The following is a 15,894-nucleotide window of genomic DNA, read 5'->3' as shown; positions in this document are numbered from 1 at the left end:
GGTGCTAATTAATTGCACGTACTAAAATTTTCTCACATTGATGTTTGCTCGGTTTAAAATTCTAATATGAGATGACCGATGATCGAGCTTTCCAAAATTTTGTATGTTTTAGTAATTTCTGGAAGAACAAGGAGAAAGTTATTGGCCTGACAGTGAAAACCGTTTATCTTCGATCAAGCCACATTTTTTTAAATCGGTTCCTTTTTGACCAGTTAATCATATTCCAACGATTTTCTAGTAACAAGAGGCATCCCTGAAATGCAAATCTGCAGGGTCTGTCAAATACCAGTTCGCAGCTGTCATAATGTCAGTAGTGTAACATTAGTTCCAAAGACAGAATTTCCACCTTTTTTCTTCCAAATGTGTTCGCAATTTTGTGGTAACCGTAAAAGTTGCGGAATTTGAGCTCTCTTTATACCAACCGCTCAGATGATATCATTCTTTCACACACTAGTACGGCCCTTAATAATACTCTTCCTTAATAACAGCGGCTTCAAATTCCGACTCGGTAGTTTGGCGAATCTAGCCAGATTCCAATCATCTCTGTATAGGATTGAGATCTGACAATGACGTATGCTCATTTTTCGATAATTCTTTGCTTTATATTCGTTAAATGGAGAATACAGAATAGTTTTACATCCAAGTTGTTTGAACCGTTGCCTTTATGTCCCCTTTGAATATCCTATATCTACAGTATTTACACGTTGTCATTATTTCTTCCTTTCAGTTTACGGCGCAGTTTCTTCAATTTAGACAGTCGGTGTGAAATTTGGATACTAGTGTGTACCTGCTCCTGATGATCAAATACTCCTGAACGACAGTAATTGACAAACAGGGACACAGATCTCTAAGTAAGTACATGCCTTGAAGGTGTTGGGAGGTCGTAGATGAGAGTTGTGAAGAATGTTTAGTGATGGTTTTTACTTTGTTGGAGAATTTTTCCGCAAGGAATAGCGATATTATGACAAACACGTCTGTATACTTACTTTTAGGGACTCTGTTAATATGCTTGATCGAATGTTGCTATGGTTTCTGAATTGAAGTCATTTGAACTTATAAATTATTTACCGATATAATGTTAGATAAAATAAGAAGTTAATTAAAAGCACATTTAATCGAATTCAAGTTGCTGTAGACAATCATTATTTGGTTTTTACTGCTCTTCGTGGCCATGCTTGCAGATAAAATTGCTGGATATAAGTTCCACCTGTTATTCAAACAAATTACACCCAATCATGTTTCAGAATCTTTGCAATATTGTCAGTATATTTTATTCAGATCTGTAAAATGTCAAGTGAAGTGACAGATGTTCTCTCGGAAATTAGGTCTAAAAGCAGTTTTAGTTTATTGTTGTCATTACCTTCATTTCACTACAGTATTGGACGGGTTCCGCTGCACGTTGGTCATACCCAACCGACCGCTCTACATAAAAAATAAAAATCGGTCGTTCGGTTGCCAGAACGTCTACATCCAATTTGTCGGTCGGTCGACTGGTGCGAGTGTGGAGCCCTCTAGGAAGGATTCAGATATTAGTCTGAGAGTCAGCCGTAAGGGTGCGCGACTGCTGCATGAACGCGACGTTGGAGGAAACACCATTTTCTCGTGAGCGCAAGCAATTACCAGTTCAGTTGCTGAACTAGTTTCGTGATGTCGCTGAGGCCAACAGGTAAAAACTTGTCCGGTAGGGCGAGCTGTGTATTGTAATAGGTTGCTACCCTTAGAGGGCACATATTGCTTCCTAAGCATAATCACGTTGTGAGTTTACAACTCCCGCTCTAATGAATGTTATTCGTAGATACATGTATTTCTTTTTCAGTAAAGATGACAGACATTTGGGGAGATACCTGATTCATGACACGCTCGTATTAAAATGTAGTGTTTACAAACCTGGTGAGGATCTCAGAATGCCGAAGGCCTCGTCATTTGTTTTGTGCATCTAATAAATGAAAGCACAGGTCGAAGTTCAGTCCTACCTTATAATAAGTGACAGATAAACTCTTCAAAGTTTAAATTTAATATTTAAAATCTTGTACATGCATTTATGTACCACAGAAATTTTAATGGATAATATAACGCCAAAACTAACTATAAATTAAGTTCGAAGTCGATATTTTTCCGTTTATCACGGTATTTGAAACTAAATTTGAAATTACCGATGGTTAGTAAGTGGCACCGCTTGAAGCTGAAGCGTTAAATCATTTTTTAGTGCCATTTGTGCATTCAGCTAATGACTGGTGGTTTCTCCCCAGAATCAAACTTTTTCATTTATAGGCACAGTTTTTGGAAGGAAACTTAAAATTTGTTAAACTGAATATACGAGTTGGGACTTTTACTTCCAACAAAATTCTTTCGTGTGACAGTTAAGCTTGTCTACCTAATGTTTCTGCAACTTCTTATTTGCTCTCATTTCGAAAGATAGCTCTTCATACCTGTCATCCCTGTACAGTCTGCAGTAAGGTGCCAATCATTTGACGGTGTGAAAGGTATTGCGTAAACCGTGAGTCGAGCTTTTCCCGTTTCAACTGCCACTACTGCAATTCACTGAAATGAAATTCGCGCTTAACCTTCGTTAAGAGTAGCGACCAACTGAATAGTTACCATTAATTTTGATGGAATTCACAAAGCATTTGTTCTTAACCGATCGAAAAGCATATATTTCTGGAATCGGAATTAGTTTCTCGTGAAGAATAGTTTCCCATCATTGGAATATGTTCCACAAACTGACTGGAGTTCGGTACGCTCAAAAGTGAACATGCTGATGACCTAATCGTCAAGCAATGTGCAAAGGATACTCGGAAATGTTTTTACTCATGAGTCCATCTCAGTGGAAAAAACTGCCGAAGTATTTCGGCTTTCATGTAAAAATTAGAGCCACTGTAAAATTGAGGAGGCTAAGAGAACATAAAATAAAGCTTTACATATTATACAATTAAAGTGCAGTTGACTAATTTGAGTAAAGGATCGCACCAACAAATAACTCTAAAACTGCCTATGCAAAGTGAAATCATTGCTCAGTTACTGGCTTTATAGATTACAGAAGTCTACGTCTTAGTCGATCGCAGTAAGTTGTAATTTTATAGTGACCTCCATGAAAAAAAAATCGCAATAGGTACTTACTGGGGTATTGTAATAGGCTACTCACTTTGATGTGACATGATACAAACATGGCGTCACTGTTTTTTTTTCTTGTTTCCAACAGAATAAGTTGGAAATCACGAAATACAAGTTTCAAAGATTCTTTTACAATTTACTGTAGTCTCTCGTTGTCGAGAGAATGTCTCGGCAAACACCTTACAGGTATACGTCTGAATAAGTGCGCCACTCTTTCAACGACATAGTCGATCTTGCTATCTTTAGAGTTGTCGGTCATTTCCTCTCGCCACAGGAGGAAGTGGGCTGGTTGTAAATTTTGAAAGCGTTACAGTAGAGATGGCTATCGCCTGGCATGGGATTTTGTGTAGTTGAATATTAGGGTGCCAGTTCTCCATTAGCGGGGAACGGAAATATCGGGCTATTGCTGGGATAAATGACAAATCTTCATGCGGTTTCTGAACAGCAAACGAGTAGTGGAACAATGTGACTTTTCTGGTCACGTCTGCTGAGTTCATGGGAATATCGATGTTACAGGACTTACAGAGAATAAATTCATGTGGAAGCAGGATCAGTGGACGTCATGGTAGTGATCGAACTTGTGAAAACTATGGATCTAATTACCATTGTTAAAGATATGACGGTAAATTGTTAGGTGGTGGCACAGGATTGGGGAGAATGTAACAAGGATGTTTGTCCTGTCGTACAAGGTACCCTCCGCCATGCACCTCGTTTCCTTGCAGATTATGAATGTGAAAGTAGATGTCGTCCTTCCCAGATTGCCACGCAACTTTCATTGAAAAGCATATCGGAATTATACGGACAATTTTAACTTAGTTTCCAGCAGTGTTTCACTTCAGGCTTTCATTTTGGAGAAATGTACGTCACATGAGCAAGAATATGTATGTCTTTTTGTGTAGTGTTTTGTTGCTGAGATGTAGTATTGATAGGAAATCCACGTTTAAGGCTCATAATGTCGATATGACAACTGGTGATATCAGCAAATTTGAAGATAAGTTTGAGCGGTCAACTGATTGAATATCAGACTAATTAAACGATTTCACGCGGTTGATTAGGTAGTCGATGTATAGGGCGTAACTATGCGTAGAAACAGCATCGGGTAGCGACCAGTTCATGTTTTCAGAGTGCTGGGTGCAAGTTTTTGAAAACTGATGATAGGGCGAATTACCTTCAGTGTTGGGTGCAGAGCTCCTCGCTCAAGTGCACAGTGGCAGTGACACTTGCTATGCGCCCTGATGTTGGCCGTTCGGTGACAGCGGCCAACGAGAATCCCTGAATGCATAGGTTTTTCCGGCGCCAAGTGTGAGTTGATTACATTCTTTCCGGTGTGGAGAACGCCAGACTAACACAATTTGACGAATTTGATCGTTAAGTGCTCGTATCTGGAAGAGGTACTCTTTGATGGCTGTAAAGTATGTCTGGGGTTTTCCACTTATCGTGTTATTTCATGATCGACCTGGCGTTCTGACTAGAATAAAATCACGCTCAGCTTCTTGCAGTTGCTGTTGATTTCGACACGGGGTGCGTACACTTTCACCCTGTTAAATGGACCGCGACGCAGATTAATATGCAGTTCAGTGCTGGATAATACGCCACCGTAGCGTAAACAAGTGTCCAGGTACAGCTGTTAGATAATTGATTTTTCACCGTTCCACACGAGTTTCTAAGTTACTTGCTCGCTACACATTACCATGGATGAAGGTAGCCTCTCAACTATGAAAGCGTCCAGAGCTGTTAACTGAAAAAAATGTACCTCGTTTAATATGTTAATTTCGGCTGACATGGTATACTGTACGGGTAAGTACCAGAGGTGTAGACATTCCCCTTTCAATTTAGCAGGCAGGCAAGCAAGCTACAAACGTTACCAGCTGGACGTTCAAGCTGCGTTACTCCCATCCAAACAAAGCTACGCCCAACCCAAGCAGCCCTTAGGAGTCTTGCTTGCCTACCAGTCCTCCGGCTGTGCTACGCTGCGAAGCAGTTCATTTTATACACTTTTATTACAATGTTATGAGAAGACTTCGGAAGTTGTTGAAAATAGCAGTGTCGCAAGACGATTTTCCGTCTCGGCGTATTTCGGACTTACGTATGTATCCTGATATGAACGGTTCTGTTCGCAACTTCATCCTCTTTTGAACAGTATTGGCTCTTCTCAATCAGAACCATCAAGTGACATGTAGTAGGTAGAACCATTTCAGTGCTTTACACTTAAGAGCCTAAGGACGTCTACTATACTGCAACGCCAACTAAGGTTTTGAACGTTTAGTTTCTGTAACCTGTGTCTCAGCCAAATGACTAGTTATATTAGTTCTAATTTATTTTTTTCAGGATGTATATTGCGTATTAACTGAAGTCATTCTGACCAAAATAGTTCATTCTGAATTTCGCAAATGCATTTAAGCAAACACGAAGTTCGTTTTCTATGTCATGTAAAATGTACATGTCTGAACGAGCTTTTAATTCATACTAAGCTTTCTTAGAACCATCAGCATGTGGCCTTTACTTTCGACTTACCGATGTTTCCCATATTTAAATCAATGTTATCCCAAAGTTTAGAATGCCTGCATTCTGCTAAATTGCTTGAGTCCTTGGCACACATTGCCACACTTGTCAACGACTTTTTTCCTCGTTCAAAATATTCATGGAGTAAGGAAAATGCTGTGAGGTCTGAAAGTATGTCGGAACATACTCGAGATTCCAGAATGAGTGTACAGTGACTTGACACAATTTGCGTTGCTAGACGTCTACAAATTTATTTGAAGCTGCCACATGCCTGGCCACATGTCTGGCTAGTCACGTTGGGTTCACAGCGCAACCTGTTGGCGGCGCTGCTGGCTGAGCGGGTGCCGTGAAGCTTGCCAGGCTAGCAGAAACCAAAGTTTGCCTGCTTTTACCGCTATCCTCCAGTACACGTGTACTCCAGGGTCTCTGTGGTGGTAGGTTGCGCTGCTTGAATGATTGCTGCGAAGACAGGGGCAGGCAGGCAGAAGGGAGACACCTAAATCTCTGGTATGCACATACACGATTAAAAGGGACCCGAAGTACGTGTACCACTTAAACCGAAATTATATTTTGATCATCTAGTGGATGAAAAGCTGTAGCGGCTTCTGGCGACTTTAAACTTCTGCAAGAGAATGGATTACCATTCCTGATAAATCGATGACATGCATTTAAATGAGTGCAAATCGGTTATCTGGTTAACCAAATACGAGTGCTTCAAATTTTCCGTGTAGCAGAGACATCTGTAACTTGCCAGACTAGTTTTGTACAATTAGATTCATTTTACTGTCTGCCGTCTTGGAAACTAAATAAATCGTGAAGCCCGAAGCGAGGAAGAGATACGAATCACACCAGCAGTCAGAGGGCACTCCTTGCTAAAACAAAAAGCTGATACTAAAACTACATGGCCTAATTTGGGTGAAAAATTTCTGAGGATGTGCGTGCGTAGTACAACGTTAAGTGGGAGTGCATCATGGTATAAAACTACACCCCAACAGAACAAACGGTCCTGTTCCGGAATGAGCCCCGTATAAAACTGTTATACGGAAGGAAGGGAACACAGCAGTCAATCGCAATCGCATTAGTCTGCATTATACTTGAAAATCTGCAGTTCAGCTATAGTTATTTTCAGTAAATTTTCGTTACAACTCAAAACTGGCGGCAGTTCATGTCACCATGTTTTTAAAGGTATATAGGCAGGACAGTGTCCTTCTGCCGTCACACCTGCAAGAACATATGGTGACGTGAAGTGCCTCTAGTCTTGAATTGTAACGAAAATGCACTGACGATGGCTATCTATAGCCGAAATCTAGATTTGTAAGTATTAATAAAAACTAATGGTATCGCGACTGACGGCTGTGCGCCTGTTTCTTACCTTCTACGGTCGCTGTGCACGATGGTTCCTGATGGAATCAGAGTTGATTATTATATAGAGAACGCATATAGTATACACTTCATAAATATCCTACTTTCCCCAACTGTCTTGTTACCTCTTTACATATTTTGACCGTGATAAATGACCAGTGAATATGGAAATAAGACTATTAATTCATTCTCCAAAGTTTTTTCTGCTATTAGAAAGGTTCGCACTAAAAACGGAAGAATGCTGAATCTAGGACCTTTCTGTACAAAGTTCATTCAGTGGTTTGTCTAATGTATTTACAGTCGCTAGCCTATCTAGGCAAAAATTGGTTTTCAGAAAAGCGGAACAAAGTTTGGCCTACTTTAAGCTGTTCCCTAACGTAACTCCACAAACATAACTTCAGGATGTAGTTCTGAGAAAGACACAGGAATCTTGCAGCTAATACACCCACATACGTAAACAGGGTGATTCATGAAGATATGCAAATACTTTGTTAGTCTACAAGTAAAATTAAAGAAAAAAGTTCATATAAACGTAGGTCCGCAAATGTTTAGTTACGGAGTTACGGCTAATAAAACATTTTGCCCGAAATATAGCAACTTCGCTAATATGAAGTCATCGCAAAACTGTAAGAGGTTAAAGTAAAGCACGATTTCCATTTATTTCGTTATTGAACCGGAGAACCTAATAAAACATGCCCCAGAAGTGTATCTGCAGTAGTTTTCCAGAACATCCAGAGAAGCAAAGAAATAATTTCGTAAAATTTTTAATCTAACCGCTTGGCCCAATTTGTTTTTAAATTCCAGACAATTGCACACATTTTTAAACAGAAGTTGTACAGAATTTATTTTTGAGTACTGATGATAATAACGTCCATTGAAACTCTATGAATATGTCGGATATTCTGCTTTTATTAATACCATAGCGCACATGAATTCATGTTAAACCGGAAAAAACTCAGTTTTAGGAAGTTCTTTCACTGAACAATGCAGAAAACTAACTCGTTTCAAGGTTAGGGAACGACTGAAACAACTCACTAAAGGTTGCGAACAATGACATAAACGTATCTACTTTGTTAATGGAAAGCAAACAAATTTACTCGTATAATTTTTGCTTCTCTGGATGTTCTGGAAAACTACTGTAGATACACGCCTTGGTCATGTTATGTTAGATTCACCAGTTGAATTACAACGAAGTAAATGAAAATCGTGCATTAACTTTTTACAGTTGTGCGATCGCTTCATATTAGCGAAGTTGTTAAATTTCCTGCAAAATATTTTATTAGCCGTAACTCCGCAACTGAACATTTGCGGACCTATGTTTATATGAACTTCTTTCTTTAGTTTTACTTGTAGAATAACATTTGAAATGTTTCCATATCCACGTGAATCACCCTGTATATAGTTTTGATGTAGAAAGGCCAAGAGTTTATCATAACTGTTTGTATTTTCTTTCAAGAGACAAATTAATCATTCTAATACCATAATACACACATATAATTCATTAATACACTTCGTTTACACTTTTCTGTTAATGATGTCAATCCAAGTGTACGCTGTTGTCACTGTATGTCTTAATGTTACCAAAGTTGCTTTTCATTTCAGCATTGGTTGCTTTTACCTTTCTGTATGCTGAGTCAGTCCTGATGACAATCTCTTCTTTTTCTTCACACTTCTAATACAGCTATTCCCCAGCACTTCCTATTGATTTAATTCCTAAGTGACCTGTATTCCTGAATTTTCTTGAAGATTTCTGTATTTCCTTCTTGCATCGATCAACTGAAGTTTTTCTTCCCTTACCCATGCTTTCTTCGTAGTTACTTTCCTTGTACTTACGGTTTTTTCCAACTTATTTTGTTGCCCTGTTTAGACATGGCGATTCCTCTTCAAATGAATTGCCTACGGAGCTATTCATTATCACTGTTGTGTTGTCTAGAGACGTATGTGTGAGGAAGAAACGCGTTATCAGAATCGTCTTAGAACGAATACTCTCGGAATTTGCACGACGTACTTCTCCTTGCTGCACAACGCACTGTATGAACGATACCGCGCGGAAACACGCGACAAGTCTAGGGAAGAAGTGTTTTGTAAGCCACTTATTAGTGGAATTATTTTTCCTTAAGATATTTGCAATAAATCTCAGCATGTCAACGTAACATATGTTTCTCCTGCCGTTTGTTTGATGTTGTCGTTCTACATTAGGTCGTTTCGTATGGTATTCTTCGGTAACGTTTGTTTCCACTAACTTGTTGATTGTAGTGAAGTGGAATATAAGTGGACATCTTCGCTTATTTAAGCGCAAAACATTAGTTCACGTTCAGGGTCAGCTGTCAATCCATAGGCCAATCATTTTTCACAGGTGTTCCAGCACTTAACTTCAATGTACTGTTTCATGGCTTCGCAAACTTCCTTTGGACAGCAGCATCATCAGAGAATACCCACAGGGAGTCCGCACGTTACACACTTTTAAAGGTCTGGAATATATATTGTAAACAGTAACGGTCCTGTAACACTCCTCAGGTATTTTTGAAATTAGGTAAACATCTATGGATTTTGAATAGTTAAGAATGATACGCTGAGTTCTATTTGCAGGTCCTGTATACATTCACAAATGTTGTCCGCTATTCGGTAAGCTCATATTTTTGTTCACTGAACGATTGTGAAACTGTTTCGAATGCCAGAGAATTCGGCGTCGAGCACCTTCATCTGCGACGCATTGGGTTGCAAGGAGGAACAGATAGAGCTGGTTCTTGCAAGACAGCGTTAATGTGTGAGCGTAGAGCATGTTCCATAATTCAACAGACTAAATCAGTGATATGGGCTCGTAATTGTCATGTCTCAAGACTTCAACACAAATGTTTATCATGATCGCACCTAAATGGATAGCTGTTGCCGTAACTGTTTACACACTTTCTTCAAACGAACGCTCGAATATTAGAAACTTTTGAAATCGGTCGTTACCTACGGGAAACTGTCAACTTCTTGATTTATTTCTAGTACAGTTGCACAATTACGGTCTTGAGAAATTTTCAAGGACACTGAATACAAATTAATAATGAAGTTACTCATTGTGGCAGATATTGCCATGCTCTCCCCATACTACCACGTAAATGTATCCATGTCTTCAGACATGTACTGTAGAGTGAAACAGGTCAATGTCAAGTAGTGCAATTAGTTGGGAAAACATGCCACGAAGTTACGAAGTTAAATTCATGCTCCTCTAGAAACATCTACTCACCTTCACGACTACCTAAAAGGTCACAGGTATTTGAACTGTTTCGGTTACTGAAGTAAAAAAAATCGGTATTCATCCTACAACGTGCCCTACCTGATATATTCCAAATCGCCACGCATAAAAACTTGATTTTCCATTCTTCATACCTCAGTTCCTTTGGTGAAAGCCCTCGGGCTAGGGACCATTTGTATACCCAACAGTGTCACTATCCTACAGTAAAAGGTAGCACGGAGAAGTGGGCTGTAAGTCTCCGGTGCCATCGGGAATCCCAATGTTGTAGTACTGAAGTACTCAATTTTTTGCACTTAAACTCTTGTCTTAGGTCTAAAATTAGTTTCACGTTATTTCAATTTCACATACGTAAAACTATTTAAATTTTACTGAAGAGTAATCTTATTTTCACATGAGTTAGTTTCCCTGTAGCAACTGGGAAAAGAAGCGAACCAGCAGAAAAATGTTGCTATCGGAGTACAAAAATGCGAATATGTTCCTGTTATGACAGATTGAAAAGTGGGGTACCAGCTGCCTCACTATGTTACTCAGCACATTTATAATTTTGCCCAAATTATTTGGCATTCCCGATTCTGTATACTGAGGGAAGACAGCGGCAGTGGTAGAGATACAGAAAAGCAATAAATATTGCAGGATAGTAGTCAGTGGTTGTTACAGAAAGAGCGATGGAGATAATGGGAATGAGGGACAGACTGGCACAGTGGCGGTGGAGTAGAGTTGACAGTGACAGAACAGTGCTAAGAAAAGTGGCGATGGAGCGAGGGACGGCACCTGTAGGAAAGAAGGAATCAGGTATTAATAACAGAGCAAGAGGTAAACTGACAGACGGAATTGTAGTAGGATAGAACGAAGGGTACTGCGACTGTGACAGAGTAGTAAATGACAGACACAAAGAGGTAATAACAATGAATTGGGCTGCATCAGTGAGAAAGGGCAACAGGGGGTAGGTAGGTATGAGCTATTTACAGCAACCGACTAGTAGGCGAGTCAGTCCCAGTCAGGGGACCTTACGGGAGTCTAAGGTGAGTTACATGTTAAAAAACCGCTAATACGTTCACATGCCAAAATTTTTGGAAATTTTTCTAAAGCTGCTGAGGAAGGTAGGATAGGAAAGCCGGTACGCCACTTTCCAATCACTTTCGAAAAAACAGAACATATTCACATTCTTGTGCTCAGACAGCTAACCCATAACAAATATCTCCTGCTACATGTAAGTACAGCTGTTACAGTAACACTGAATTTAAAAGTAATTCAGCTAATCAGATCATTTGGAACCTTAAAGTTCTACGCTATACTGTTAGCGGGGTGCGAATAAAGGATATTTGCTTCGAGTGTTCCACCTGCTGAGCAATATGGTCACTACTCAGACACAAAGTGAACGCTTCAGGTTACACGTAGCTCATGCTCTGTGACAACCACTGCCCATGTAGGACGAGAGTCTCTGTTTGACACAGTCTGGTGCAATTATAAAAGAAGTGATACTAGCCTAACATAAAATTAAAACTAAAATGAAACTGCTCTGGCGGAGCCAAGGTTAAGGCCTGAGCCAAATCGAATTATTACTCTAAACGAAACTAAAGATTTTCTTTTTTTTTGGAATCGTCATCCGAGAATACTAAATAGTGTACTTTTAGGATTTGATGTTGCAGTACGACCAGTTCATGGAAGTTTGATTCTATGAATGAAAAACAGATGTCTGAGAAAGTATTCAATATTGTTTATGGATGGTTCAACATTTTCAATAAGATGCTTCTGGAAGTGTAACTGCATTACGTCTAATACAGCTAGATAAAATTTCGGCATCTATTGCAGACGTCCTTGCTCATGGTTACTTGCGCTACGTGTATCAACAACACTGCATGTAAAAGTAATTTAACTACTACTGGCATTTTGGGAAGCCCGGTCTGGGTTTGTATGTCTCCCGCTTGTAGCCAGTTCATCCCTACTAACCACTGACCGTGAAAGGCAGGACTGGCACAAAAATTTGACACACACTGCTCATACTAATCAAGAGAAACAAAACGGGAAACTAAAATACGCCTGATTAAACTGCAAGACTTTAGGCTCTCTGGCCTCTTCATACACAACTGCCATGAGACCAGCCTATCTTGCAATTCTACAATCTGAAATTGCAAATTGACATCTCGTTATCGTATTACGCTGTCATGCAAAGTAATAGGCTGCTATGTACCGGAATGTACATGATTGTGGGAGTAAGATGAATATCGTAATTTTGTTCATTTCACCTAGGAGACGAGCAGGAGCTTCCCCCCAGGGGATCCACAACTCTTTTGTGGATACGTGCGTAGCGAGCACGGGACCCCGAGCTGATGTGGCCTTCCTTCCTTTCCGGGCTGCATACCTTCCCTTTCCGCATCCTTCCCCATCCACCATCTTCGCCCCCCCCCTCACCTCTGGCTCTTTCCTTCCTTTTCTCCCCCTCTGGGGGAATGGTTTGTGCCTACGTCTGGAGACGGACGCATGTAAATGTACCACATTCTTCGCCTTCCTTACTTGTAAGTCTTCGTCCTTCCTTTGTCCCTCTCTTTTCCTTACCTCTTCTCTCTACCCTTTTCTCCGCTGCGGCGTTTGAGACCTCTTCTTTTCTTTTCTTTCCCTTTCCCTTTCTCTTTCTTCCTCCCTGTGCGTGTCTGAAGGCCGACCCACGCACTTCCATGCGTAGCCGGTGACGGGGTAACGCGTAATTCCCCGCCCCGGGTAGACAGGTAGGACACGTACGTACCCCCTGGTAACGGCCAGGCCCAGGGAGTGGTGATTACCCGAGCTGATACCTTCCGAAAGTGCCGATTGGTCCCTCCGTCCGTTTGTCGGGAGGTGTGACCTGAGGTGTGAACAATCACCTAAGGCGGGAGTGCCCTCAGAGAGGGCCCCACAAGGGAGGAGCGCGCCATCGGAGACGCCGGTAATCATGGGGGATTCTTCCGCAATGGTTTCCTCATCTTCCACTATGTCTGCTCACAAACGTAAGTTCACTGAGTCTCAACCACAGTCAGTTCTTCCATCGTTGCCACAGTTCCTTGTTGTTTCTCGGTCTGACGAAGGTCACGACTTCTCCACAGTCAACCCTTTCATAATTCAGAAAGGTGTCGACGCAATTGCAGGTCCTGTAAAGTCTTGTTCCAGATTACGGAATGGCACCCTGTTGTTAGAAACACACAGTGCCCTCCAGGCACAAAAATTGCTGCGTACCTCACTACTACACACATTCCCTGTCCGGGTGGAATCGCACCGTACCTTAAATTCCTCGCGTGGAGTAGTTTATACACGCTCCCTCGATGGACTGTCTGACGAAGAAATTCAGCACTACCTGTCAGACCAGGGCGTAACGGCTGTTCATAGGGTTATGAAAAGGGTTGACACGAAGATCATTCCAACCCGCACTGTCTTTTTGACATTTGACAAAGTGCAACTCCCATCGAAAATCAAAGCAGGCTATGAGATAATTTCCGTTCGTCCTTACGTCCCAAACCCTACGCGTTGCTATCGGTGCCAGCGATTCAATCACACCAGCCAGTCCTGTTCTAATCCGGCCAAATGTGTTACGTGTGGCAGGGATGCCCATGAGGGTGCTTGTCCACCTCCATCCCCTCGCTGCATCAACTGTATGGGTGACCACGCTGCTTCCTCTAGAGATTGCCCAGTTTTTAAGGACGAAAAGCTCATCCAGGAAATAAGAGTGAAGGAAAAGGTGTCGACCTTTGCTGCTCGGAAGTTGTTCGCCAGTCGACAGCCCACTGTGCCTCAGACAGGCAAATACAGCACTGTCCTTGCTTCTCCTCGGCCAACAAAGGAGGCGGCCACGCAGACTTGCGACCTCACCTTTAGTGCCACGGTCGTCCGATCGGCCAGCGCAAAGATCGCCCGTTCAACTTCACCACTTTCGCCTGCCCACTCTTTGGCTCACCCTTCGTCGGCTTCTGCTAAATCTCGAGCCCAAAAGTCAGACACAAAGTCTTCGAAGAAAGAGCATACTCGTGAAGAGTTTTTACGTACGGCAACTTCACCACCATCGGTTCCTCCTTCCTCTAAACCTCATACTTCCAAGAAGGCTACAAAGAAACCCAGTTCCTCTCCTTCTCCGCCAAGGCGTGTCCCATCCACAGCGCCACCTGGCGGAAATCGCCCTCGGCCGTCTTCTGTGTCGCCGAGGCGCACTGCTGGTGGCCGGTCAACCGGCCGATCGCTGGTGGCAGGAGCTGCTCCTGACCAACCTATGGATCAGGATCTTCTGCCTTCGGCTGAATGCCATTCCATGCTGTCGGTCGCAAGCTCTGAGCAGTCGTTGAGTTGACAGCACCCTTGGTCACATTCCTCCATTTTCTGTTCACCCTATGTCCATTATCCACTGGAATATCCGCGGCATTCGAGCCAATCGGGATGAATTGTCGATCCTCTTACGATCCTACTCGCCGATCATCTTCTGTCTTCAGGAAACAAAGCTACGTCCTAATGACCGCTTTGTTCTCCCTCATTTTCAGTCTGTCCGATATGACCTCCCCTCTGTGGAAGGCACTCCAGCCCATGGAGGACTCATGATTCTTCTCCATGATACTCTCCATTATCATCCAATCCCCTTAGACAGTTCCTTCCAAGCTGTCGCCGTCCGTCTTTCCCTTTCTGGATACATGTTCTCTCTTTGTACTGTATACATTCCATCGTCCACACCAATGGCACGAGCTGATCTCCTTCATCTTCTTGGTCAGCTTCCACCCCCCTATTTGCTGGTTGGGGACTTCAATGCCCACCACCCGCTTTGGGGATCTCCACATCCTTGTCCACGTGGCTCCCTATTGCCAGACGTCTTCCACCAAGCGGATCTAGTTTGCCTCAACACTGGGGTCCCCACGTTTTTGTCTGCCTCCACGACAAATTTATCTCATTTGGACCTTGCGATCGGTACTGTTCCGCTTGCTCGGCGCTTCGAATGGTTCGCCCTTGATGATACACACTCGAGTGACCACTTTCCATGTGTCCTTAGGCTGCAGCCTCAACTGCCATATATGCGCCCGCGACGCTGGAAGTCTGCCCAAGCCGATTGGACACTTTTTTCGTCTCTAGCGACATTCGATGACCGTCGCTTTCCCAGCGTCGACGATGAGGTCACACATATTACCGACGTTATTCTTACAGCTGCGGAACGTTCCATTCCACGCACCTCCGAATTGCCCCGGCGCCCCCCAGTTCCTTGGTGGAACGAGGCATGCCGTGACGCAATCCGTGAGCGGCGACGTGCTCTTCGCGTTTTCCGTCACCATCCTACTTTAGCAAACTGTATCCGCTATAAGCAACTCCGTGCGCCATGCCGTCGCGTTATCCGCGATAGCAAGAAGGCAAGCTGGCAATTCTTTATTAGCTCCTTTAACACCTACACTCCCTCCTCGGAAGTTTGGAGTCGGCTTCGACGGTTCTCAGGCGCGCCTAGTTTCTCCCCGGTCTCTGGGCTCACTGTCGCGCATGATACCTTAGTGGACCCCGTCGCAATTTCTAACTCATTGGGTCAGCACTTTGCTGAGATTTCGAGCTCTTCAAATTACCCGCCAGCGTTTCTCCCGAAGAAACGTGCAGCGGAAGTGCGACCTCTTGCTTTCTCCTCTCAAAATCGCGAAAGCTACAATACTGTTTTCTCCATGCGGGAACTCCAACATGCCCTCTCT

This window comes from Schistocerca nitens, chromosome 2 (assembly GCF_023898315.1).
Source record: "Schistocerca nitens isolate TAMUIC-IGC-003100 chromosome 2, iqSchNite1.1, whole genome shotgun sequence".
NCBI lineage: Eukaryota > Metazoa > Arthropoda > Insecta > Orthoptera > Acrididae > Schistocerca > Schistocerca nitens.
This window is presented reverse-complemented; position numbering follows the sequence as displayed.